This window comes from Podarcis liolepis (genome assembly GCF_965112155.1).
Source record: "Podarcis liolepis genome assembly, chromosome: 2".
In the NCBI taxonomy this organism is placed as follows: domain Eukaryota; kingdom Metazoa; phylum Chordata; class Lepidosauria; order Squamata; family Lacertidae; genus Podarcis; species Podarcis liolepis.
The window spans coordinates 11,780,692-11,806,539 of NC_139555.1; the positions used below are offsets into that span (position 1 = coordinate 11,780,692).

Sequence of the window (25,848 nt, forward strand, 5' to 3'; positions counted from 1 at the left end):
ACAACCTCCCAAGGGAGACAGTTCCACTGTCGAACAGCTCTTGCTGTCAAAAAGTTCTTCCCAATCTATCCATTCTTAAGGAAATCAGCCCTGAGTGCCCACTGGAAGAACAGGTCCTGAAGCTGAGGCTCCAATACTTTGGCCACCTCATGAGAAGAGAAGACTCCCTGGAAAAGACCCTGATGTTGGGAAAGATGGAGGGCACAGAGAGAAGGGGACGACAGAGGACGAGATGGTGGGACAGTGTTCTCGAAGCTACCAGTATGAGTTTGACAAAACTGCGGGAGGCAGTGGAAGACGGGAGTGCCTGGCGTGCTCTGGTCCAGGGGGTCACGAAGATTCGGACATAACTAAACGACTATATACAAAAACGTTTAGTCTGAATCTGCTTTCTTGCAACTTGAATCTGTTAGTTCAGGTCCTACCCTCCGGAACAGGGGAAAGCAAGCTTCCTCCATCCTCTGTGTGATAGATATTTGCATACGGCTATCATATTTGTGCCAGGTTTAGGGTGGGTAATAAGTTGCATCACTGAATTTTACCTGGGGTGTTCCACTGATGTGTCCATCGGGGGGTGGGAATCTAGCATTCTGCCAGTGTTGTGGTAAAGGTAAAGGGACACCTGACCATTAGGTCCAGACGTGACCAACTCTGGGGTTGCAGCGCTCATCTCGCTTTATTGGCCAAGGGAGCCGGCGTACAGCTTCCGTGTCATGTGGCCAGCATGACTAAGCCACTTCTGGCGAACCAGAGCAGTGCATGGAAACGCCATTTACCTTCCCACCGAAGCGGTACCTATTTATGTACTTGCACTTTGACATGCTTTCGAACAGCTAGGTTGGCAGGAGCAGGGACTGAACAACGGGAGCTCACCCTATCATGGGGATTCGAACCGCCGACCTTCTGATAGCACCCAGAAGCAGTATATAACCTAAGTTGTATTAATTTAAATTTGCCTGTTATCACCACTCACTCTAATCCTTTACCATACTGTTCACACAACCCTAATCTCCAAGCAGCCACAGGAGTTCCAGCACTGACCCGGGGTTTGGTTTACTTGGAATGAAGGTCAATGGAGACTGTGATGTTTTTCGGACATATATACAAATTAAGCATAGGATGGAGGGGCTCACAGCATTAACCCTCCAGCAGTTCTTGCTTGCCCATTGGGTTTCCAGGGGAGTCCCAAAATCCAGCATACAGCACACGTTTCTGTGTCTCCAGCTTGCAACATCAGCCCCACTCACTCACAAAACTCTCATATACACAGCCGCCTCCACCAGCAGTGAGGCCTGCTACTCTTCCAACCAGGTGAGGTGGGGAGAGGACCACCCATTTGTCTCTATGGCAACCACTTTAGACATGTAAATGGAAGTACTTAAGTATTAACAAAGGAACTGGTTTGGCTGGCTTCCACTTGCAGATCCCACATGCGCAGGATCACAGGTTTGTAAGGGTCCCAGGCTATCATCCAGACTTACCCCTCTAACCTATAACAATATATATAAATGTTATATACTTTATTCCAAACAGCTCCCTCCCTCGTTCTCACTCTCTCTTCTTTGGTGAACATTTTGAGAAGTTCAAAATAACACTGCGCTTTCCTGCTGATCCCCCTTTTCTTCTTGTGAAAATGTCCACTTGTTTATTTGAAATTGTTCTCACGCCACCTAACTCTTGGTGATGTCATGGCAGAACAAAATGTGATGGACTTGGGCTACATAGCATTGCTTGCAGTTCTACCTCTGTCACCGTGTGGTTCTTGATTGGGACCCATGTGATTAATCCAAGGAGGAAGAAAACCAGTAACCCAATGGACTAGCGGGTGCAGGAGGGAAACCCTAAAACTGCGAGCAGCATGAAAGCAATGGTAGCAAATGGATTTTTTTTAAAAAGGCAAATACTTGATCATCATCAAAGTGCAAAGGGCACCCATAATATGGTGTCTTTTATGCAACTTAGCATCAACACCTCATGCCTCCTTCTCTGACTGGGTGTTGATTCCGTATGTTTGCACACTGCACACATGACTTCTTCATTTTCTTTGGAAAGTAAAGGGTTACGCCCACAAACAAATTGCATGAGTTTGGCTGCATGGTCCTGCAAGCCATGCAGATTGCAAAGGCAACAGAAAATTACCTTCTAATCGATCTTGGTTTGAATTATGGAAATGTTTACTTTGGTAATTGGATCCAAATCCAAATCCAGGCTCATAATGAACTGAAGAATTAAGGAAGTATTAAATGTGACTTACGAAACTATTAGACTCAAACCAATTAATTTTGCATTTTGATGCCTTCACTGGAGTCTAGAGGTGTACCTTTCCCTGCTTTGATTCCCTCTGCCTGAAGATTTTAGCTTGGTAATTGGCAACAGGAACTTCACATCTGGTTGTCAGCAAAGATCCTAATTCTAAGGATTCCTCCTATCCACTTTAGCTTTCTCCCGCTTGACACTGAAGCGAAGGGCACTCTAAGGGTGTGCACAGATGTGACACTAAAGTACTACTTGCAGCCAATTTTTCTTCCATCACATGAGCTTGGCTTCCTTCCGGCTTCACAATGTAAACAGCAGATGTATATACTAGAGAAGGCTGGTTCATTCATCAGCCTTTCCCTCCCCCCCCCATGCTTCAGGTAGCTGTCCAGCTTTTTGTTTCATTTAATAAAATCCATCCACTAATTTAAACATTCATTCATTTATTTATTTTAAATCAATTAAATTTTAAAATTGCAAAATCTAGCAAGAGTTATAAAACTGCTCTGGGTTTTCTAAGGGAGGGAAACAAATGGGATTGCGATGTCACGGATGCCAGCCAATCAGTACTATGCACAAAGCAGCCTCATTACTCAGATACGCCACCTCCTCAACAGCAATGGCGTTCGGGTGTGTATTTCCCCTGTGGGATCCAACAGGCAAACAGTGTGGAGAAGATAAGTCACACAAGGGGGAAACTCTTGACAGAGCTGTTGCTGTTCAAATTGTTGCGGAGGTGGGGAGTGAAAGAGACCTAGGCCTATAAGAGGGAAGGAATGACTAAGTGTTGGAGTCAAACTTACTGACCTTTCAGTCTTGCTCATTTCAGTATACATCCCCAGGTATACATGATTACAGTGCAATCTATGGCTGTGTACTCAGTAATAAAGTTCACTGACTTCAATGGGACTTACTTTCAGGTAAAGTTGTATAATAAGGTTGCAGCCCTACTGTACATTAAAAGGATGTAGCTTTCCCCTAAGAATCCTGGGAAATGTACTCTGCTAAGGGTGCTGGGAACTGCAGCTCCGTGAGGTGTAAACTACAGTTCTCGTTATTCTTTTGGGCAGCGGTTCTCAACCGATGGGTCTCCAGATGTTGTTGGACTACAACTCCCATCATCCCTGGGCTCTGGCCTTGCTAGCTAGGGGTGATGGGAGTTGTAGTTCAACAACATCTGGGGACCCACAGGTTGAGAAAGGCTGCTTTTGGGGAATGCATGGTGGGAATGTGACCCTAGTGGGACTGGCTAACTAGCAATTTAGCTGGATCCCTGGTCAAGGGAAGGCTGAAAAAGGCTTCTCCGAATTCTGCTCTGAGCCTGGTCAGTTTTGGCTCCCCAGTCCATGTCCTGCTTTACAAGCTGAGCTCTCCCTCCTCTCCTGCAGTGGAGCGCTCCTTAAGTGATGACTGGGGAGCGGGGACACAGTATAGCAGCCATCGCAGCAACCCACACTACACTTAGCAGGTCTATTTCGCCTGCAGCTTGGCTGCCTTCCATCCACTGTACGTGGGCTGGATATATTATCTACAGAGACCTAGGGGGACCTGCAGGATTATCCCACAAAGGGTAAAATGTGATTCTTTCAACGGAATGCCTGGATGAGTTCCAAGATGCTGAGTAAGTTCTTCACAAGGGCAGTAAAATCCTAGATGCATGGAATCCACAGAGATTCTCTCTTGCACATGTCCATGTGGGCGTGCACACACTAAGACTGGAAGCCACTTCCACATGGTGAAATTCCAAACTGCTAGGGAATGTATATGTACAGTGGTACCTCGGGTTAAGTATTTAATTCATTCCGGAGGTCCGTTTGTAACCTGAAACTGTTCTTAACCTGAAGCACCACTTTAGTTAATGGGGCCTCCTGCTGCCGCCGCATTGCCAGAGCATGAATTCCGTTCTCATCCTGAAGCAAAGTTCTTAACCTGAGGTACTATTTCTGGGTTAGCGGAGTCTGTAACCTGAAGCATCTGTAACCCGAGGTACCACTGTATATGTATATGTATATGTATATGTATATGTATATGTATATGTATATGTATATGTATATGTATATGTATTTGCTTGTTTAGTAGTGTCCGACTCTTCGTGACCCCATGGAGCAGAGCACACCAGGCACTCCTGTCTTCCACTGCCTCCTGCAGTTTGGTCAGACTCATGCTGGTAGCTTCGAGAACAATGTCCAACCACCTCGTCCTCTGTCGTCCCCTTCTCCTTGTGCCCTCCATCTTTCCCAACATCAGGGTCTTTTCCAGGGAGTCTTCTCTTCTCATGAGGTGGCCAAAGTATTGGAGCCTCAGCTTCAGGATCTGTCCTTCCAGTGAGCACTCAGGGCTGATTTCCTTCAGAATGGAGAGCTTTGATCTTCTTGCAGTCCATGGGACTCTCAAGAGTCTCATGTATATGTACAGTGGTACCTCAGGTTAAGTACTTAATTCGTTCCGGAGGTCCGTTCTTAACCTGAAACTGTTCTTAAACTGAAGCACCACTTTAGCTAATGGGGCCTCCCGCTGCTGCCTCACCGCCGGAGCACGATTTCTGTTCTCATCCTGAAGCAAAGTTCTTAACCTGAGGTACTATTTCTGGGTTAGCGGAGTCTGTAACCTGAACCATATGTAACCTGAAGCGTATGTAACCCGAGGTCTGTAACCTATGTCTAGGACAAGGATGTACATGGGGCCCAAGCTTGTGGGTGGGGCCAATCAGGTGGGGTTTTCTCGCCTGATAGGCACCACTCATGTGGCTACAGGAAGCAACCATAGCTGAGTGGCTGAGCACATGGTGCGCACCTTAGGCCCCCAGCTTTGCTCCCTGTATCTGGCCCAGACGAAACAGTCTGATGGAGGATGACATAACTAAACACTCCCCAGCAGGGTGGGGTTGCATGATGGGGAAGGCACATTCACGCCACTTAGTGGCTGCGTACACACCATGCATTTAAATCACACACACCCAAGAATCCAGGAAACTGTACTTTGTTAAGGGTGCTGGGAGTTGTAGCTCAGGCATTGGGGAGATAAACTACAGAATAACCAGGGTTCTTGGGCAGGCCCTACTATCTGGCAGAGTCAGGCAGCTGCTTCAGGCAGCAGATGCTGGGGGCCGGGGCTGATATTTGTCCTCTAATGGCTCATCCAGACAAGTGTTTCTTCTGCATACATCCTCATTTGTTCACACATATTTTACAAGGAGATTAGGCTGCGGTCACTTCCAGATGACCTGCTTAATGAGCATTCAGCCTGATTTGTTCATGAAGAGATTAGATGACACTGACAATTTAATGAGTGCTCTGTGTCCGGTCTTTATCAAGCATTTGTTCTGATCTGTTTGTGGGACAGTTATATGGCAATGAGCATTCATTCTCCATTCATCCTGATTTGCTTGTGGGGTGTATACATGCCATCCTGCTAATCGTCCCATACTTTCTCAGTGCATTTCCCTGTCATTGGGTGTAATCCTTGACGCCTCTCTTTCCATGGAGTCACTGGTTACAGCAACAGCCAAGGCAACATTTTTCCACCTTCGCCGCATCAAGCAGTTGGTCCCTTCCCTTTCCCGCCCCAACCTGGCCACAGTGATCCATGCGACGGTCACCTCCAGGGTTGACTACTGTAATTCGCTCTACGCGGGGCTGCCCTTGAAGCTGTCCCAGAAACTCCCGCGGGTGCAGAATGCTGCAGCGAGGCTCCTCACGGGGTCTCTGCCATGGGAGCATATTCACCCAGTGCTTTTCCAGCTGCACTGGCTCCCGGTGGAGTACAGGGTCAGACTTAAGGTGCTGGTTTTGACCTTTAAAGCCCTTCACAGCCTAGGACCCTCGTACCTCCGGGACCGCCTCTCCCGGTATGCAACACCCTAGAGGTCCCGGGCCCTAAGGAAGTTAGATTAGCCTCAACCAGAGCCAGGGCTTTTTCAACACTGGCCCCAGCCTAGTGGAACGCTCTGTCTCATGAGACCAGGGCCCTGCAGGATCTGATCTCTTTCCCCAGGGCCTGTAAGACAGAGTTGTTCCGCCTGGCCTTTGGCTTGGAGCCAATTTGATTCCCTCCCCCTCTCTCTTTTTCCTTTCTCCTCCTGTGCTGAGGCTGCATTTTAATGTTTTAATGTTGTACAGTGGTGCCTCGCAAGACGAAAAGAATCCATTCTCTGATTCTCTTCGTCTAGCGGTTTTTTCATCTTGCGAAGCAAGCCCATTGACGGATTAGCGGATTAGCGCTATTAGCGCTTTTAGCGGCTTTTCGGCTTATCGGATCAGCTGATAAGCGGCTTAGCGGCTTAGAAAAAGGGGGGAGGGGGAAAAACCCGCAGGAACTCGCAAGACATTTTCGTCTTGCAAAGCAAGCCCATAGGAGATTCGTTTTGCGAAGCACCTCCAAAACGGAAAACTCTTTCATCTAGCGAGTTTTCCGTCTTGGGAGGCATTCGTCTTGCGGGGCACCACTGTATTTTAATCATGTTTTCAAGTTGTATTCATTCAACTTGTTTTTATTATTGCTTGTTAGCCGCCCTGAGCCCGGCCTTGACTGGGGAGGGCGGGGTATAAAATGTTGTTGTTGTTGTTGTTTTCCTAACCACAAGAAATCAAGTTTCCTTTTTTTAAGTGGATTTGTTGTGCCAGGGCGACAGGGCACCTTAATCCTGGCAGTCTAGAGATCCCCTGAGCTAGCCTGCTGATCTGTCACCAAGTGCTGAAGGCCGATTCAGCTGTCAGGACTTCTGGATGTTGAATGACCTGAGTGGGTGGATGTGCTCCATCTTGTCTCTGATAGAAAAATGTTTTGAGCAGGCCTCACAGAAGAAGCATGATGCTGGCAGTCACGCTGCCTTTCAGAGAAGTTTGTCTGTCATGACTGGATGCTTCCAGATAACATGTTTATTGAGCTTTCATCCTGATTTGTTTGCACAGAGGTTAGACAACAACTGCCCCTCTTTTTTGGCTGGGATTCGGTCACATCCCAGTAAATCCAAGCTGAGCAAACAATAGTTGATTATTTGGTTAACTTATTTAGGCACACAAAGACAGCAGCACGAATATTGTATTGTCCAAAGATGGCAAGAAGGAGAGGTTCCAACAGAAGGAAGATTGGCTTTGGAAAATGATGGAGTATGCAGAACTGGCAAGATTAACAGCAAAAATTAGAGACCAAAATGACAAAAAAAAAAATGCATTGAGGACTGGAAACTTTTTATTGAGTATTTAGAGAACTATTATAGTGAGCAGAATTTGAAATATAAGCAACAGCGTGAATTATTAAGATAAATAGGTTAAATGGAATGTATTTAATAGTATGGACAAAATGTGCAGCTTTTAAGAGTAAATATGGAAACCATGGAAGGGGAGGATGGAAAGTCAACGGACAAAGTAACTCATTGTTTCTGTTAACATTTGTAAAGTGTGTTTTTTCTTTGTGATGTTGCAGGAATTTATGTATAGGTTTGGGGGGGGGGTTGCCCCTCCAGCAGATATCATGCACATGCAGCCCACTACCCAAATCAGCACAATCACTTTTGTGACTTTTGTGATTTGTCCCCACAAAACACTTCATTACAGTTTCTTCCTATCTATTCAAAGGGCCTCTGCTGGACGATACCAAATGTAACAATTCACTGATAAATGTATCTATGCACTGGCTCACAGGGAAAACTTCAGAAATTCATATAGACATGTGAGCTCAGCTACTCAGCAGCCCCTCTGCCTGAGTGATAATCCCTGGCATCCTGATACCTGAGTGCCAGACAGGTAGCCATTCCAGAAATAACAAACCCAGATGGAGACAAAAGGGTGTGATTACGGTAACTTGGCTGGGAAACAGGGAAATGTAAATATCTTTTTTGTTACACTTGATGGGTGTTTGATGGAGGGCAAGGAGAACCATGAGGCAGGGTCCAGGATGCTCAGATTACTGCCACCAGACCTCCCCTTTCATGATGTAACCGTGATGTATGAGTGATGTAGTTTGGGGGGATGTAACATGGGGAGTCTCCTGCCAACCTAGCAGTTCGAAAGCACACCAAAAAGTGCAAGTAGATAAATAGGTACCGCTCTGGTGGGAAGGTAAACAGTGTTTCCGTGCACTGCTCTGTTCGCCAGAAGCGGCTTAGTCCTGCTGGCCACATGACCCGGAAGCTGTACGCCGGCTCCCTCGGCCAATAAAGCGAGATGAGTGCCGCAACTCCAGAGTCGGCCACAACTGGACCTAATGGTCAGGGTCCCTTTACCCTTTACTTTAACATGGGGATTAGCAGCTAATAAATGTTTGGGTTCTCTTTTGTATGGGGCTTCCATTTTGTTTCACCTTGTGACAGGTGGGAGCCCTGTCACGACAGTCTTCAATAAAGACCAAGCCTACTGGCTGCTGTTTTGCTCTGGTATTCCTGGCTGGTGTCCTTGTTTTTTGTCCAAGGGAGCCCTCAAGATTTCTCTGTTAATAGTTGTGAAAAAAATAAGTTTTTTAAAAAAACAAACAACCCCTAATGTTGTTTTCTCTCTCTGCAAACAAATCAGGATGAATGCTCAATGACCAGTTCATCTGAAAGTGTCCAACAATGGCGATATATAATGAGCATTTTTCCCCCCCTCTATTTGTTTGCCGTGAGGTTAGATGATGTTGCGTGAAAACAAGTGCTATGCCATGGCTTCTGGTACATTCTCCTGCCACTTCCTTTATGGTACAAAAGGTCCAATTTTGGGGGGAACTAGGCTAGCTAGGCAAGATCTCCCAACCAACTCTAATTGTGGAGCTTGACTTTGCCGGCATGCGATTGAATCCCACCTGAAAACAGTGACTGTCTGGAAGCATCCATCGCCTTGGTCACTGAGGAACTCCTGATACCTTTTCCCAAGGAGCACCAAAGCTTCCTGGAACACAGTTTCAAAATCTCCCTCTATATCGTAATAATGATATTATACTACTAGGTGCTATATATAACTATAGCCTCAATAGTTCCAATATTGACACTCTGCTGGTATCAGCAGCCGCTGTACATAAATAATATGGTAAGTGGATGATAAATAAGCTGTGTGCGTATTTCTGGCCCCCACCCCCACCCCTACCGAAACCGCCCCCACCCACAATGGCAGCCCGCAAAAGAAAATAAATAAATAAATGCAATAAAACAAAATACAATGCAATAATAAAAAAAGCAACATGCTTGAGAGCCCAATCAATTCTGCTGGAGCAAAGTGACCCCCCAAATGGGCTGGCGAACGGTGCCCACTAGATTTAGTTAGTGTTTAGAGTCTCAAATGAATAGCGGCTGCGGCCAGAAAGCCCACCATAAAAGCAGGATTACTTTGATAGAGTATTGATTTTCCTCCATGTGGCCATAAACCAGCCGCACATTGGATGTCGGGGGAAAGGGAAAATATCTATATATATAAAACTAATTCGGAGATCACAGCCCTGGGCAGCAGCAGCAGCAGCAGCTCAGCTCAGCTCTGCCCAAGCATAGAGCTCATGTGTGAAAGGGGGAGAGTAGCTGGAACCAGATTTAATGTGAAGGGGTGGTTGGGGGAAGCGGGGCTCATGCTTAAACTTGGGCTAGCCCCCACCACACCCTGAGACTGGTGGTGTGTGGGCGGGGGGGGGGGGGCTTTTGCAGGCGTATTCGGCAGCTTGTCATTGATGCAACAATTGTGCATCACTATATCCAAACCCAGCCGTGGTATTGACATTAGCAAAACAACATTAGCAACCAGAGGTTTGTTGTTGTTTTACAATTGTGCATCAGCCATGGATTTATATTGGACTGTCCACACATCATTCTGCTTTATTATTTTGTTCTGTGATGCTTCTGTTATAAGAATTTTAAGGTCATATATATATATATATATATATATATATATATATATATATATATATAAATGCATCAAGCAAACACATACTTATATGTAAACCACATGTCTGAAACCCACAGAAAAATCCTGAAACCATTTTCAAAATGACCTCAAATATTTCTCTGCAAGGTCGAAGGAAATGGAAAATCTCCCCATTGTATCCTTCACAAATCCTGTCTTAAGGGCACATTTAAGATATGAATAGGGTGTGAGCCTGTGACCTGTGACCTGGATTCAGGAATTGAATAACAAAGGAGTGGCCAGGATGCCCAGGTAATCCAATGAAGCAACCTAGCAGACAAGAGGAAAAAACAACGCACTCAGATTTCTGTTGTAGACCACCTTTTCTGTGATGTAGGTATGATGTATCTAGGGGGTGGTCTTGTTCTCCAGGGTGGGCTATTTCAAATGTCTATATAAGGGCTTGTGTGCATGGCTTGAGGTCCCTCCCCCCTCCTTTGTGTGTGGGGGAGCACCTTGTTGCAACAGCTTTAATAAAGATCAGGCTTACTAGCTGCTTTGCTTCTGAATATTCTCTGGTTGGTCTCTGTTATTTTCTCCTACTGATAGACAACCTACAAAAGGACTCTATGTGGGCTCTTGGGTACCCCATAAGGGAAAAGGAGCAGTTTTATTTTCATAACAATTCCACAGCATGATTGCCATCCAGAGGGGCAATCTTGTGCTATAGCACAATGAGAGCAGGATAGGGCCCCCTGCCTGAACATTGTGCAGTATGAAAATGCCTTGGCATGAAGATTTCAGCAAGCAGCTACGGGACATGCACAGGTTGGAAACGAAGCACTGCATCAGCCCTGAAACTTTCAAAGGTGCAAACAGTATTGAAAGAGTGGGATCGTCTATAAACATCCTGATGCCGTCATGAGCCCAAATCATCACGGATGCTCCATAATTGGGTTTGGAGGAGCCATGCATCTGCCAGTGGCGTAGCGTGGGTTGTCAGCACCCGGGGCAAGGCAAGTAATTTGCGCCCCCTAACCCGTGGATTTGCGCCCCCTAACCCTAACCCCCAGACGTTGCACCCGGTGCGGCCGGCCCCCCCCTGCACCCCCCACGCTACGCCACTGGCATCTGCACAGCCTGGGCTGCTCCACACTTGCCTAAGTGGTGCACTTATCCGCTTCACTATTTGGGTGCACATGGAGAACAGGGATAGGAAGTCACCCCATACCTAACAATGGTATTGTTATCGATTGGGGGTGGTTAACTCTAGGGATTCATAAATGGTAGGATTTAGATCAGGCATCCCCAAACTCGGCCCTCCAGATGTTTTTGGGACTACAATTCCCATCATCCCTGACCACTGGTCCAGTTAACTAGGGATGATGGGTGTTGTAGTCCCAAAACATTTGGAGGGCCAAGTTTGGGGTGCCTGGCTTAGATTATTTGAGATGGGGGGGGGGAAACAAGCTGCAGAGGAATTTCTGTGCTAGCCTATGCAAAACAACCTGGCCAAGACAGGGCCATTAAGAAACAATACAGGGTCATAGAGAGCCATTTGGAATGCAAGAGAAATGTCCTCTCCCCTTGCCCTGAAGTGTGAAGGTTGCCAGGGTAACTGGGTGTGATGTGACAGTAAAACAGAGTTCTTAGCCAGGTGTTCTGGGAGGAAGAAGGAAGAAGAAAGACTGGGAGCCATCTTGGGTAGGCTGGCTGAAGGCTGGCCGCACTTGTGTGGGGACCCTCTTGAAATGACCATGCTGCAGGATCTGGGCTCCCTCTGTGCAGACTGAAGGAGTAAATAGGTAAATAAACCATATTTATTAAAGCTATGATAGGTTCTGCTGTGTCTCAAATCTCTAGAGGAACACAGACCCTGGGTGAGTGCCTGGACACCCCTATGCTCTTGCTATCGCTTGGCAGAGGGGGGTGGCTCCCAACTCTTGCTAGAGTATCCTAACATTTCAAGGATTATTCTGTTTGGAAGGATGTGTGCAGCATGCTCTAGATGCCTCACCACCAACAAGAAAGAGGGCAGGGATCCTGCACCTTTAACAGCTCTATGAAAGAAAGGATTTCAGCAGATGGGAGCTTGGCATGCAAACTTCACCTGCTGAAATCTATAGAACTATTAAAGGTTCAGGAGTGCTGCTCTCTGTCTGCCTGTCTGCCTCTTTCCTTTGTCAGCAAGGGGAGCTTTTCACACCCTGGAAAGAAATCATCATCACAGGCCTCATTGTCTTTCAATTCAAAGCACAGTGTCTGCTTCCAACAACTTCCAGCTCCCCCACCCTTTGCATTTGGAAACCGTACAAAAAGCTGCTGCAGGAGCCGGGCTGTGAGCAACATCTTCTTGTTTCTAGGACCAGGGTGAAACTGCTAAGCTCCCTTGCTGTTTTTGCTATTGCTAGGAGGTGGAGCACAACCTTATTATATTGATGGCGCTGAAATGTTACTGTTTGCAAATTGCTATTGTGTCGTCGTTTCATTACGCTACCATGAAATTGCTTGTTCCTCTTTTCTTTTTCTTTTTTTTATAAATTTTTTATTGGTTTTTCACAATTTATATACCGTATTTTTCGCCCTATAGGACGCACTTTTTCCCCTCCAAAAATGAAGGGGAAATGTGTGTGCGTCCTATGGGGAGAATGCAGGCTTTCACTGAAGCCTGGAGAGCGAGAGGGGTTGGTGCGCACCGACCCCTCTCGCTCTCCAGGCTTCAGGAGAGCCCCAGCGCCAGCCCCACAAGGTCGGGGGACAGAGGTAGGCGGAACGCCGCCATCCCGCTGTCTCCCGAAGTGGTTTGGAGGCTGACGGCGGGGAGAAGAGCGCTTCTCCCCACTGCCTGCCCCACCAATCCGGGGACAGCAGGGAGCTGCAGCGCGTCTTCCTGCTGTCCCTGGATCTGATCTCCAGGCAGGCGGCGGGGAGAAGAGCGCTTCTCCCCGCTGCCTGCCCCACCACTCCGGGGACAGCAGGGAGCTGCAGCGCGTCTTCCTGCTGTCCCCGGACCTGATCGCAAGGCGGGTGGCGGGGAGAAGAGCGCTTCTCCCCGCTGCCTGCCCCACAAGCACCTGGGGGGGAAATAATTTTTTTTCCCTTTATTTCCCCCCCAAAAAACTTGATGCGTCCTATGGGCCGGTGCGTCCTATGGGGCAAAAAATACGGTAAACACAGACAATACACAATACAAACATACAAACACAAAAACAAACATGTATAATTTCATATCCTTTTTTTCTTAAAACTTATTTCGCCGACTTCCCCATACCTCCCCTTTCTGTATTCCAATTCCCAAATTTGTTTCAGCAAACCTCCCCTTAATCAGGCCAAAGTGGCTGCTATATGGTTAGACCTTCTGGATTTCCATCATCAGTGTGGCTGTTGCGTTCCTCTTTTCTTTATCGTGAGCTGCTTCGAGCACAATTCTGTTTGTAGAAAAGCAGCATACAATTTTTTTTTTATCAAGGAATGGATGTTTGGAACATTGTTGCCCTTGACCCATACTGGGTCAGTACTGTTGAGAAAGAAGAAGGGATGCCCCCTGTGATAGGAATTTTGAGGTCTTAGATAGGACTTGCCGATCAGAAGGTCGGCGGTTTGAATCCCCGCGATGGGGTGCGCTCCTGTTGCTCGGTCCCTGCTCCTGCCCACCTAGCAGTTTGAAAGCACATCAAAGTGCAAGTAGATAAATAGGTAGGAAGGTAAACGGCATTTCCGTGCGCTGCTCTGGTTCTCCAGAAGCGGCTTAGTCATGCTGGCCACATGACCTGAAAGCTGTACACCAGCTCCCTCGGCCAATAAAGTGAGATGAGACCACAATCCCAGAGTCGGTCACGACTGGACCTAAGGTCAGGGGTCCCTTTACCTTCACCTTTACCCACCAGTTGGGGCTAGTGGGTATAAAATAGCATTTAGAAAGGAACTGTAGGTTCTCCCTTAACTGGAAAGTCCCCTCATTTGTTTGGAAACAGCAAGCAATCTGAGGCTCTAAGTTTTAAGCACTTAAAGAGATCCCACTGCTTCTGTGGTGCTTAATATGTGAATCTTGGGTGGATTTACAGGAAGGTGGTGAGAAAAGCACAGGGAAATATTATAGCATTGGTGAAACATTGTTGGCCACTGTGTGAACACCCTGGCACCCATGCTTTCTTTGAAATGGATGTCGGGGGAAACTGAAGTACATGGAGGGAGGTGTTGGAAAGATGATTTGAGGGTTTAGAGAAGCCAGGCTGCGATTGGACCTCAGGACTGCAATCCTTTCAACTTGTCAAAGGGATGACATGATTGCAGTGTGTAATTTACCTTTATGGGGAGAATGCAATAGGTGCCAAAGTCCTTTATAATGGAGCACAAACACAGCTCCATACCTCCCGGCACCTCGGGTTCAGAGCTGGTTTCTAACTAGGAGGGTGATTAAGAATTCTCGTAGATTGCCTAAAGGAGGAGGGAGTGGATTTCTCCATTTTCATCTCAAACACTAAAAAAAAGGCAAGCATGTGGGGTCAGACCAATTCACACGCCAAAACTACAGAGAAGATGGACAAACTCAACATTCCTAACTGAGATCATAATGGGTTTTTCATGTACTTTGTGACCTCAGCTTTGTAACCTGCCTTGAGCATGTATGCATCTTGCAACCCTAGGATAGCTTAGTGTTATCCTTCTACCCAGGGGTCGGCAAACTATGGCCCAGGGGCCTGATGCGGCCCCCCAGGCTCGCAAATCTGGCCCGCGGACCCTGCGGCCCGCTCAGTCAGTCCCCACGTGCTGCAGAAACCTCGCCGCATGGGGACTGACTTCCACAACGCTGGCTTGGTTTCTGGGCGGGCGGCGATGGTGGCACAGCTTCGGTTTGGCTGCAGGAAGCCGCAACGTTTGAATTTTTATGCAGGGAGGGCAACGGCGCAGAGCAGGGCGGAGGTGGTGCTGCCGCCCCCAGCACTTGAACGAGGCTTTCCCCCTGGCGACAGTGTGCGCTTGGCAAGGGTCCCTGGCTTCCCCTCGGCCTCCTCCTCCCCGACGCCGCTGCGCCAGCCGCGGCCCCTTTCCGGACAGTTGGGATATGAGGAAGAAAAAGGCGGCGGCGCCATTGCAGGTAACCGGGCTGGGGCCTCAGGTGGGGGGCTGCTCTCTCTCTTTTTTAAAAAATCGTTTTTATTAAGTTTTCCATTTTAACAATCCAATCCAATCACATTAAATATTCCAAATTATACATACAGTGGTTCCTCGGGTTACATACGCTTCAGGTTACATACACATGACCCGTGCCTCACTCTCGTCCTGAAAAAAGCACTTGGGGGGTGGCACGAAGATCACAGCATCCAAAATGGCCACTATGATCTCACACAGAAAAATTGAATGTCCCATTGTTTTCTAGGGCACTTAGCCAGTGTGGACAGAACCATCACCCCTCTCCCCCCATTCTGGGGGTTCTGACCCCCACAAGCAGATATGGAGAGGGAGCAGGGGTTGCACAGGATTGGGGAGGAGTCCCTTTGCACTAGCCAGTGTGGTGTAGTGGTTAAGAGCGGTAGTCACGTAATCGGGTGAACCGGGTTCGCGTCTCCGCTCCTCCACATGCAGCTGCTGGGTGACCTTGGGCCAGTCACACTTCTTTGAAGTCTCTCAGCCCCACTCACCTCACAGAGTGTTTGTTGTGGGGGAGGAAGGGAAAGGAGAATGTTAGCCGCTTTGAGACTCCTGAAGGGGAGTGAAAGGCGGGATATCAAATCCAAACTCTTCTTCTTCTTCTTCTTCTACATGACTCCTTACACTGGCTTTGGCTAGCAGAACAACTTAGTTGAATCCGTCCCTTAGTTTGATTTATAGAAAGATAGATGGATGTGTGTGTATTCTTACTAATAAAATGTCAACTTCACTTTGGCATAGATCTAACCATTGTTTGACAGGGAACAAACTAGTAGGTGATGAAGATACTTTTGCAGACATATTACTCTGTGGTGCACTGACTGGGCAAAAGGAAGAAGAAATGGTCCCGTCAACAATATATAGTAATGTCAGGAAAAGTGCAATTTGGGGAAGATACATTTTTGAGTTTCTAAGGCAGCTGAGCAAACATTGCATATATATATTAAGCAAACAAAACCTTGTTATCTCCGAGCACCTGACTAGTTCAGCATTTTTGACCCCCTTCTTAACACGTGTTTCAGCTGATGTCAAAGAGGCCTGCAAATTGTGGCAGTGCTTGTTGGAAAGAAACAGGCATTGCACCAATCTATGTGTGTGCACCTTGGGTTCTGCAATAAGTGCTTAAGATTCTTACAGTGAAATTAATGGGGTTTTATTAATGTGCTTAGCTGGAGCAGGATTGTGCCTATGCTCCACACGATCAATCACAGACAACTCAGCCTCTGACCGTCTCTGAGATGTCTCCTGGGTGGGGCGACCCCATTCCCCATCCTTTGGTATCTCCCTTACTTATCTTGTCCATATCGTATCTGTGTGTATCAATTGCTGGGACAACTAAATGCCCTTCTAAAATCTAGTGCGTTCCATGCTTGTCTCAGCCTGTCTTGAGTGGGGATTGGGAAACTGGGCTCAGGACAATTCAGTTCCGCATAGTGCAGAGGTCCCCAAGGTCCCTGTCTCTTTAAGAGCAGCCCCTGGTAGGGAGGTGCTGATGTAAGAAGATTAAAGAGTCACCCTGATGGGGATGGATGTTAATGGAAGTGTTTCACTAAGTGGCTGGCGCTCAGCGCAGCCCAGAGGGCAATGACATGGTGAATCCGTCATCATAACAGCCTTGCCATCCTGTCCGTAAATCACCCACTCCGCCCAGCTGCAAGGAACCAGCCTCCCCACTAGATCAGGACTCATCTCCCTACACCTAAACCCAGACTCAGCTCTCTCATACGGCTGGCGGAGGAAGCAGAAACAAGTACACAGCAGAAGGAAGAGCCTGTAGTCTGCACACTCATTCATTGCATACATCAATGGATTTGCTCTCCGTTTCCTTCCTGGAAGATGGAAACAATCTGAACCCCACAGCTAAGGATGACAGAACTAGAAAGAGGGTCTTCTTTACAGGTCTTCTTAACACCTGAGAGGGTCTGTGGAGAAGGAGGCAATGTTCTACGTATTTGGCTCCCAGGCTATTTAGGGCTTTCATGGGAGCACCTTGAATTGGGCCCAGAAATCACAGAACCATCATCATCATCATAATTTTTTATTTATATCCTGCCCTCCCCAGCCAAAGCCGGGCTCAGAGCGGCAAACAACAGTAAAATAATACAGCATTCTAAAATCAATTCATTATAAAATCAGTTCAAATCAAATTAATGGCAACCATTGGGCTAGAGTTCTGTGAGGATTACCAAAGGAGGGAGTCAGGCTGTGCCCTGGCCAAAGGCCTGGTGGAACAGCTCTGTCTTGCAGGCCCTGCGGAAAGATGTCAAGTCCCGCAGGGCCCTAGTCTCCTGTGACAGAGTGTTCCACCAGATCAGGGCCATGGCTGGAAAAGCCCTGGCTCTGGTTGAGGCCAGCCTAACCTCCCTGTGGCCCGGGACCTCCAAGATGTTTTTGTTTGAAGACCGTAAGGTCCTCCGTGGGACATACCAGGAGAGGCGGTCCCGTAGGTATGAGGATCCTAGGCCGTATAAGGCTTTAAAGGTTAAAACCATCACCTTAAACCTGATCCTGTATTCCACCGGGAGCCAGTGCAGCTGGTATAGCACCTGCAGCAAGGACCCCGTAAGAAGTTAAAAGTTGGAAGGGGTCCGGAGGATCATCTAAGTCCAATCCCCCCCCCCACACACACACACACAATGCAGGAATATGCAGCCATAGCATACAGGGATCAAACCTGCAACCTTGGCGTGTTATCAGCACCACACTCTAACCAACTGAGCTGTTTAAAAACAGGGGTTGCTTTGAGTTCTGAATGGAAGCCCAGCCACTAATTTTGCTGCTGCATTTTGGACCAGTTGACGTTTCCAAATAGTCTTCAAGGGCAGTCCCATGTAAAGCACATTGCCGTAATCCAGCCTGAAAGTTACCAAAGCGTGGAGTACAGTGGTCAAGTCATCTCTGCCCCAAAGGGCTATGGCTAACCAGCCATAGCTGGAAAAATACTTCTAGCCACCAGAACCTGCAGTGACAATTCTCCTAGTATCCTGGATCCAGACCGGCTCCTTCTAGGAATGTGTAGGCCATCTGACCATCTCAAGAGCTCGGAACACATATGTCAACTGTCTTTTTAAGATTCAGCTTCAGTTTATTGGACCACATCCAACACATCACAACCTCCAAGCACCGATCTAGCCCCTCAACACACTGCTCTCCAATTCAAATGGAACAGAGATGCATGAGCAGGGAATCGTCTGCATATTGGTGATACTACACTCCACTCTCCTGATGGCAATTCCCAGTGGTTTTCAGATAGATGTTAAACAGCATGGGGGGCAAGATGGAAACCTCTGGGATGCTACAGGGTAACTCCCACAGCACCAAGCCATGCTCTACTGCATAACTACCCTACCCTGGAAGGAGGAGCAAGACCACTGAAGTACAGTGCCCCCTAACCTCCTGAGCCATTCCCAAAGGATATCATGTCCAGGGGTATTGAAAGTCAACAAGAGGTCAAGGAGAATGAGCACAGTCCCACTGTTTCGCTCCTAGCAAATGTCATCTTTTGTTTGTTTGTTGTTAGAGCGTTTATTAATTTTCCAATAAAAACATACAATTAACATTCAAATCATAATCATAATCCAATAAAAATTAAAAAAACCCAACTGTCTTCCGAATTTACCGTAGTTCTGGTTTTACGGCTTCCCACTTCAAAGCAACTCCAAATTCTCAGTCCAGCCTCTCACGCTATTTCCATATCCGATTTTCTCTCTCCAAACTTCTTTGCCTCTGGCTCTCTAGCAAATGTCATCAACCAGGGCAATTAAGTCACATCATGCACGCATGACTGTCCACCCCAGCCCCCAATGTTGGGGGCAGCTCAGTGCCTCTGGTGGGGCCCCGACCTATGCAGAGTGGAGAAGCTGCATTTAGTTCAAACCACACCATGGGGTGATCTATCCCTGACAATGGGACCCTCCACACACACACACCAAAGTATTGCCAATCTACTGTATGGCAAAGATCAGGTGGTATGTGTGGCTAAAAGTGCCAGGCCAGCAATGCATACATGCCATAAATTTAAAGCACATGACTTCCCCCTGCCCAACAATCTTGGAAACAGAGCTACAATTCCCAGCACACTTAAGCTACAGTTCCCAGAACTCTGTGAGAAAAGCTTTAGATATATGCAGTGTATGCAGCCTGGTAAGAGTCCACCGTTTCAGAATTTAGATTCAGGTAGGTAGCCATGTTGGTCTGACGCAGACAAAATAAATAAATAAAATTTTTAAAATGCTCAATAGCACCTTAGAGACCAACTAAGTTTGTTCTGGGTATAAGCTTTCATGTGCATGCACACTTCTTCTTCCGTTTCAGTGTATCTGAAGAAGTGCACATGCACACGAAAGCTTATACCCAGAACAAACTTTTTTGGTTTCTAAGGTGCTACAGGACAATTTTTTAACCGTTTCAGAAGCTGCTTTTCTTTAGAAATGGCAAGCAAAGTTTTGTCACATGCATTCATAGAATCATGGAACTGGAAAGGACCCCAAGGGTCATCTATCCCAGCCCCCTGCAACTCAGGAATCACAGCTAACTAGAATCAAAGGGACACAGGTGGTGCTGTGGTCTAAACCACTGAGCTTGCCAATCGGAAGGTCGGCAGTTCAAATCCCTGCGACGGGGTGAACTCCCGTTGCTCGGTCCTTGCTCCTGCCAACCTAGCAGTTCGAAAGCACGTCAAAGTGCAAGTAGATAAATAGGTACCACTCTGGCGGGAAGGAGGAAGAACTGTGAGGGGAGAGACTCCATCAGGCAAGGCCTCCTTCCACCTGCCTTGCTGTACCCTCTGCTTCTCAATGTGTATTGTATTGTTTTATGTACTGTGGCTTGCCGTTGTTTTATTGATTATAGTTTAGATATTATTGTGGATTTCTGTTTAACTTTTATATGTTGATATCATTATTTTATACTATTCTAATGATTGCTGAATGTTACTTTTTTGATAGAGGTTGCCTATTTTAAAGTTATGTTTTATTATCACATTTTTGTATTGCATTAAATTGTTATAAGATGTACATTTTTTGTTTCTTCAGCTTGTAAACCGCCTTGCGTATTGTAAGATAGAAAGGCGGTATACAAATTTAAAATGATGATGATGAGGTAAACAGTGTTTCTGTGCGCTGCTCTGGTTCGCCAGAAGCGGCTTAGTCATGCTGGTCACATGACCCGGAAGCTCCCTCGGCCAATAAAGCGAGATGAGCGCCGCAACCCCAGAGTCGGTCACGACTGGACCTAACGGTCAGGGGTCCCTTTACCTTAAGAATCATAGGACTCACAATGCCGCCATCCCCAATCAAAAAAGCACTGACAATCCATTCACATACAGGGAGTGCCTCTGAGGAGCTGGGTCCTGCCCTTCTTAAAAGGGCACTCCGGGGCTAAGCCATGAGTTATTTTGTAATAGGAGAACTGCGGCTTAAGCACATTTGGGGAGAACAGCTAGTGACTCAGAAGCCTTACAAACAGATGTGTGGAATCTGGTCATGCTTTGCAGGGGCAGGGTGGAAATTCACTTAGTACTAGAGAAGGAAGGGGGAGAAAATGTGTTCACAACGTGGCAATCACAGCTTCTGCACGGTACACAAAACAAAATAATGTCCAGATGATGGCAAGAAAACCATGCTGGATTCAATAAGCACTGAAGCTGGAGGCTGGCTGGACATGTGTCTTCTTGGCCTTGCCCAGATGAAATTGATCCAGCCACATCAGCTTAACTGCAGAAATGTCTTACGCTTCCCCTTGGATGCAAACAAGCTACAAGATAGATTCTATCTACCCAGAAAAAATTTTTTTATTCACTCACCCACACCCAGTGAAAGACCCATTCCAGATACAGTGGTACCTCAGGTTACATACACTTCAGGTTACATACGCTTCAGGTTACAGACTCCGCTAACCCAGAAATAGTGCTTCAGGTTAAGAACTTTGCTTCAGGATGAGAACAGAAATTGTGCTCCGGCGGCGCGGCGGCAGTGGAAGGCCCCATTAGCTAAAATGGTGCTTCAAGTTAAGAACAGTTTCAGGTTAAGAACGGACATCTGGAACAAATTAAGTACTTAACCCGAGGTACCACTGTATTTGGTTGTTCGTACTATTGTATGTTATGCTCACTGTACAGTGGTACCTCGGGTTACAGACGCTTCAGGTTACAGACTCCGCTAACCCAGAAATAGTACCTCGGGTTGAGAACTTTGCTTCAGGATGAGAACAGAAATTGTGCTCCGGCGGCGCGGCGGCAGTGGAAGGCCCCATTAACTAAAGTGGTGCTTCAGGTTAAGAACAGTTTCAGGTTAAGTACGGACCTCCGGAACGAATTAAGTACTTAACCCGAGGTACCACTGTATCTTTCCTCGAGACAGAACTGAGATTCAGGCATCAAGATTTAATCTGGCATCACAAGCAAGGGAGGAGAGAAAGAAAAAGGAAAAAAACCCAGAACGGTTTGGAAACGTTACCATGGGCCTTTTTTTAAAGCCAATAAAATTGTGCCTGTATATGCAGGATACTAAAAATGAACAAATAAAGCCCCAGATTTCTGGAGTCCAGTTTCATCTAAATATTGAATGAATTTTGAAATTGCTGGCATAAGGGAGCAGCGAAGGATGCAAGAGCTGCAAGCCATGTTAACACTGTTCGAAACCCCATCTCAGCTAGGCAACTTTGGAGCAATCCTTTCTTTTCCCAGGGGTGAAATTGAGCACGTGCAACCTTTGAAACAAACAGGGATTCCTCCCCCCGCCCCCACCCAGTGCACTTTTATACATAACAGTTTGCAATTGTATACTCCCTGGCGTGATTCAATAATCTGAAATGGCAACTACTGTTGATGCAGAGAGCTGGTGTAAAAAGTGCTAATAATAATAATAATAATAATAATAATAATAATAATAATAATTTAATAATAATATTCTTATTTGCACCCTGCCGGTCTGACTGGGTTGCCCCAGCCACAGTGGGTGGCTTACAACATATATAAAAACACAATACAGTGGTACCTCGCAAGACGAATGCCTCGCAAGACGAAAAACGCGCAAGACGAAAGAGTTTTCCGTTTTTCGAGTCGTTCCGCAAGACGAATTTCCCTATGGGCTTGCTTCGCAAGACGAAACGTCTCGCGGAACGGATTAATTTCGTCTTGCGAGGCACCACTGTAAAACATTACACGTTAAAAGGCTTGCCTGCAGATGTCTCCTAAAGGTTATACAGTGGTACCTTGGGTTACATACGCTTCAGATTACAGACTCCACTAACACAGAAATATTACCTCGGGTTAAGAACTTTGCTTCAGGATGAGAACAGAAATCGTGCTCCAGTGGCGCGGCGGCAGCGGGATGCCCCATTAGCTAAAGCGGTGCTTCAGGTTAAGAACAGTTTCAAGTTAAGAACGGACCTCCAGAACGAATTACCGTATTTTTCGCTCTATAAGACTCACCAGAGCATAAGACACACCTAGTTTTTGGAGGAGGAAAACAAAGGGGGGGGGGAATTAGGAATCTCAGAAGCCAGAACAGCAAGAGGGGTCGCTGCGCAGTGAAAGCAGCAATCCCTCTTGCTGTTCTGGCTTCTGGGATAACTGCACAGCCTGCATTTGCTCCATAAGCCGCGCACACATTTCCCCTTACTTTTTAGGAGGGAAAAAGTGAGTCTTATAGAGCAAAAAATACGGTAAGTTCTTAACCTGAGGTACCACTGTATAATTATTCATCTCCTTGACATCTGATGGGAGGGTGTTCCACAGGGTGGGTGTGGGATGTAAACCACTGGAGCAGTCAAGTATAGCATTACCTGTTTTGCTAGAGTGGTCATGCAGGGGTTGTTGGTCCAGCCAGTTGAACTTCCTGTTACACCTGACTGGAGCATCCTTCTTGACATCTGATGGGAGGGTGTTCCACAGGGTGGGCGTGGGATGTAAACCACTGGAGCAGTCAAGTATAGCATTACCTGTTTTGCTAGAGTGGTCATGCAGGGGTTGTTGGTCCAGCCAGTTGAACTTCCTGTTACACCTGACTGGAGCATCCTTCTTTTGCATGTGACTAGTAGGCGGGTGTGACCTTTCCAGACCTGGTAAAAGGCCAAGTCACATAGCCACCTCCCTTCTTTTTCGTCCTGCCTGCTTTCTGCTTCACCTGGACTACCCTACTGGCTGTCAGTGAGGAGTCCCTAGGTTATCTCCCATATGGGGTAAACCTGTTTTGTACATATTTGTAACTTTAAGCCTAAAGCCTGCCTTCAGGGATGACACTGCTCTGCCTGATCGTGAGTTAAACTATTTTTGTTACTTATGAATAAGACTGTTGTGTCTTTATTCTTTTAGGAGGGATTCAAGAGGTCTTACCAGGAACGCCTCAATCTGGACAAGCCAGATTCAATTGCTTATTATCTTAAGAGACTCACACGAGTCTGCAACCAGCTTTCTGCTGTGTAAAGGCACTCTGCTGTGTAAAGAAACTTGCTAGCGCGAGTTAGGAAGGATTACATTAATCAATATATCCTCTCCTGTTACCCAAAACATTCCCACAGTGGGTGCCACTACCAAAAAGACCCTCTACCTGGTTTCCTGTAGTTTTACTTTTCACAGTGAGGGAACCACCAGAAGGCCCTCAGAGCTGGACCTCTGTGTTTGGTCTAAATGATGGGGGTGGAGACGCTCCTTCAGGTATACAGGGCCAAGGCTGTTTAGGGCAGGCATAGGCAAACTCCAGCCCTCCAGATAATTTGGGACTACAATTCCCATCATCCCTAGCTAACAGGACCAGTGGTCAGGGATGATGGGAATTGTAGTCCCAAACATCTGGAGGGCCAGAGTTTCCCTATGCCTGGTTTAGAGCACCAGCTCAATAGCAGTTGGGAGAGGGGTAATCCTTTATCCCTTGTCAGTCCCTTCCCCGTCCCCCATCCCCCATGAAAATCAAAACCCACACATCCCCCAAAGCTGCTGCTTGCCCTGTGGAAGAAACATAAAGATACCCTACAGGTAGCCTCTATTCCAGCCTCCACCCCACACCTCCAATATAGGAATATTACAACTAGCCTACCATACATAGCTATTGTTAAGTGTCGGTCAGGTAACGTATGGGAAGCGTTTGCAACACATGAAATGTGCTTTATAAACACTGAGCATGTTTAATAAATTACAAAATCCAAGAACGATCAGTTAGCAGTAATTGCCTAAAATAACTAGGGCTGGGAGCTGATTGGTAAGTAATTTTTTGTTGATTAATCATCTGCCTTGTACCTGATTAAATAAACTTGCATATTACCGAAACCTCCCTACTGGTGCTTTTTCGAGAATACTGAAGGAAGGGTAAGATTTAATGCACAGAAGTTGCTACTCATTATCAGAGACGGAACCATCATTTATAATTTTAGCTGTCATTCTCTGTTAAAGTAATACATACACTAGCGCGCTAAAATGGCCTCTCAGAATAAGCAGCCGTGCCCTTAACTCTCAGCATCATCATGATTAGAAATCTGCCCTCATGATTAATGTCAGCCCCCAGCAATTAGTCAACTAAAGCTCTAGTTGCTTAACCTACCAATTACGTTGACTGAAGCTTGCAACTCTACCAATAGCTGTGAAAAGCAGAGGCAGGAAACCTCAGGCCCTGGGGCTGTGTGTGGCCTTCTGGGCATCCATTTCTGGCCCTCAGGACTCTGCCCAGGCCATAGCTGGCTCCCAGCTCTCCTTGAGTTGCTTTGCCCAGCTAGAATGTGTTCCTGTGTGTTTAGAAATCTCTGACTTAATGACTGGCTGGAATGTAGTCTACTGTAGTGGCATACCGTGGGTGAGCAGGAGGACCGTGACCTCAGGTGCAAATTTCTGAGAGGGCATAGCTAGGTGCCCCCATGACAGGTACCCTCATCGAGGCCAGAGCCGCGGGGAGGCAATCCACACCTGGGTGGACCTTCAGGGCTGCAGCAGTGGCGGCACCACCTCCTCCTCATGGCTGGCGAAGGGACATCTATGCCTGCCCCGCCCTGGACTGGACTGCCTTATCTCTGCTCCCAGGTTGGGGCAAGTTTGCAAGGAGAGGCTCCCTTGATTAGACACTTGCCAGCAAAGGAAATGACTCTTGCCCGGTCCACCAGGGGAATGGGACACTTGCCCTGTCCTGGGCTTAGGCAACCCACGATACACCTCTAGCCTACCGTACAAAGGTAAGAGTCAAGTCTGTTGCTCCACCAGGGCCTGTAGACTGAGCCCCTTCTGTGAAGCGGGAGGAGAAACGGAAGGGGCTCCGTCTACACAGAGAGGGAAAGCTGTGCAGCGCCTCTCCAGTGAAGCGAAGCCAGGAGAGCAAGAGGGATCGGTGAGCACAGATCCCTCTTGCTCTCCTGGCTTCAGCGAAACCAACGCGAAGCCATGGAGCCTGCATTCGCTCCATAAGACGCACACACATTTCCCCTTACTTTTTAGGAGGGGATAAGTGTGTCTTATAGAGCAAAAAATACGGTACTCAAATGCCTTTTTTTAAAAAGGAAATCTCATCCTTTCTGGTGCTCCTGGTTTGCTGGTGCCCAGATCATGTGCTTAGTCTGCTTGCTGGGTAATCCAGAACTGGAACTCCGCCCTCTTTTGCTGCTGGCCACACCCTAGGAGGCTGCTCATAAACAGATGCAGTTCTCAGGCATAGAGAAG

The 25,848-nt window shown here is 47.1% G+C and overlaps 1 protein-coding gene across 1 annotated transcript in view; it reads left to right on the top strand.

The window, feature by feature from the left end:
• Positions 1 to 18,803: 18,803 nt before the first annotated feature.
• Positions 18,804 to 25,848, top strand: part of LOC310700895 (uncharacterized protein) — a gene marked incomplete at its 3' end in the record, with an annotated part of 52,759 nt that continues 45,714 nt past the window's right edge. Inside the window, exon 1 of the mRNA XM_083490850.1 lies at positions 18,804 to 18,813. The remainder of the gene's footprint in view (positions 18,814 to 25,848) is intronic.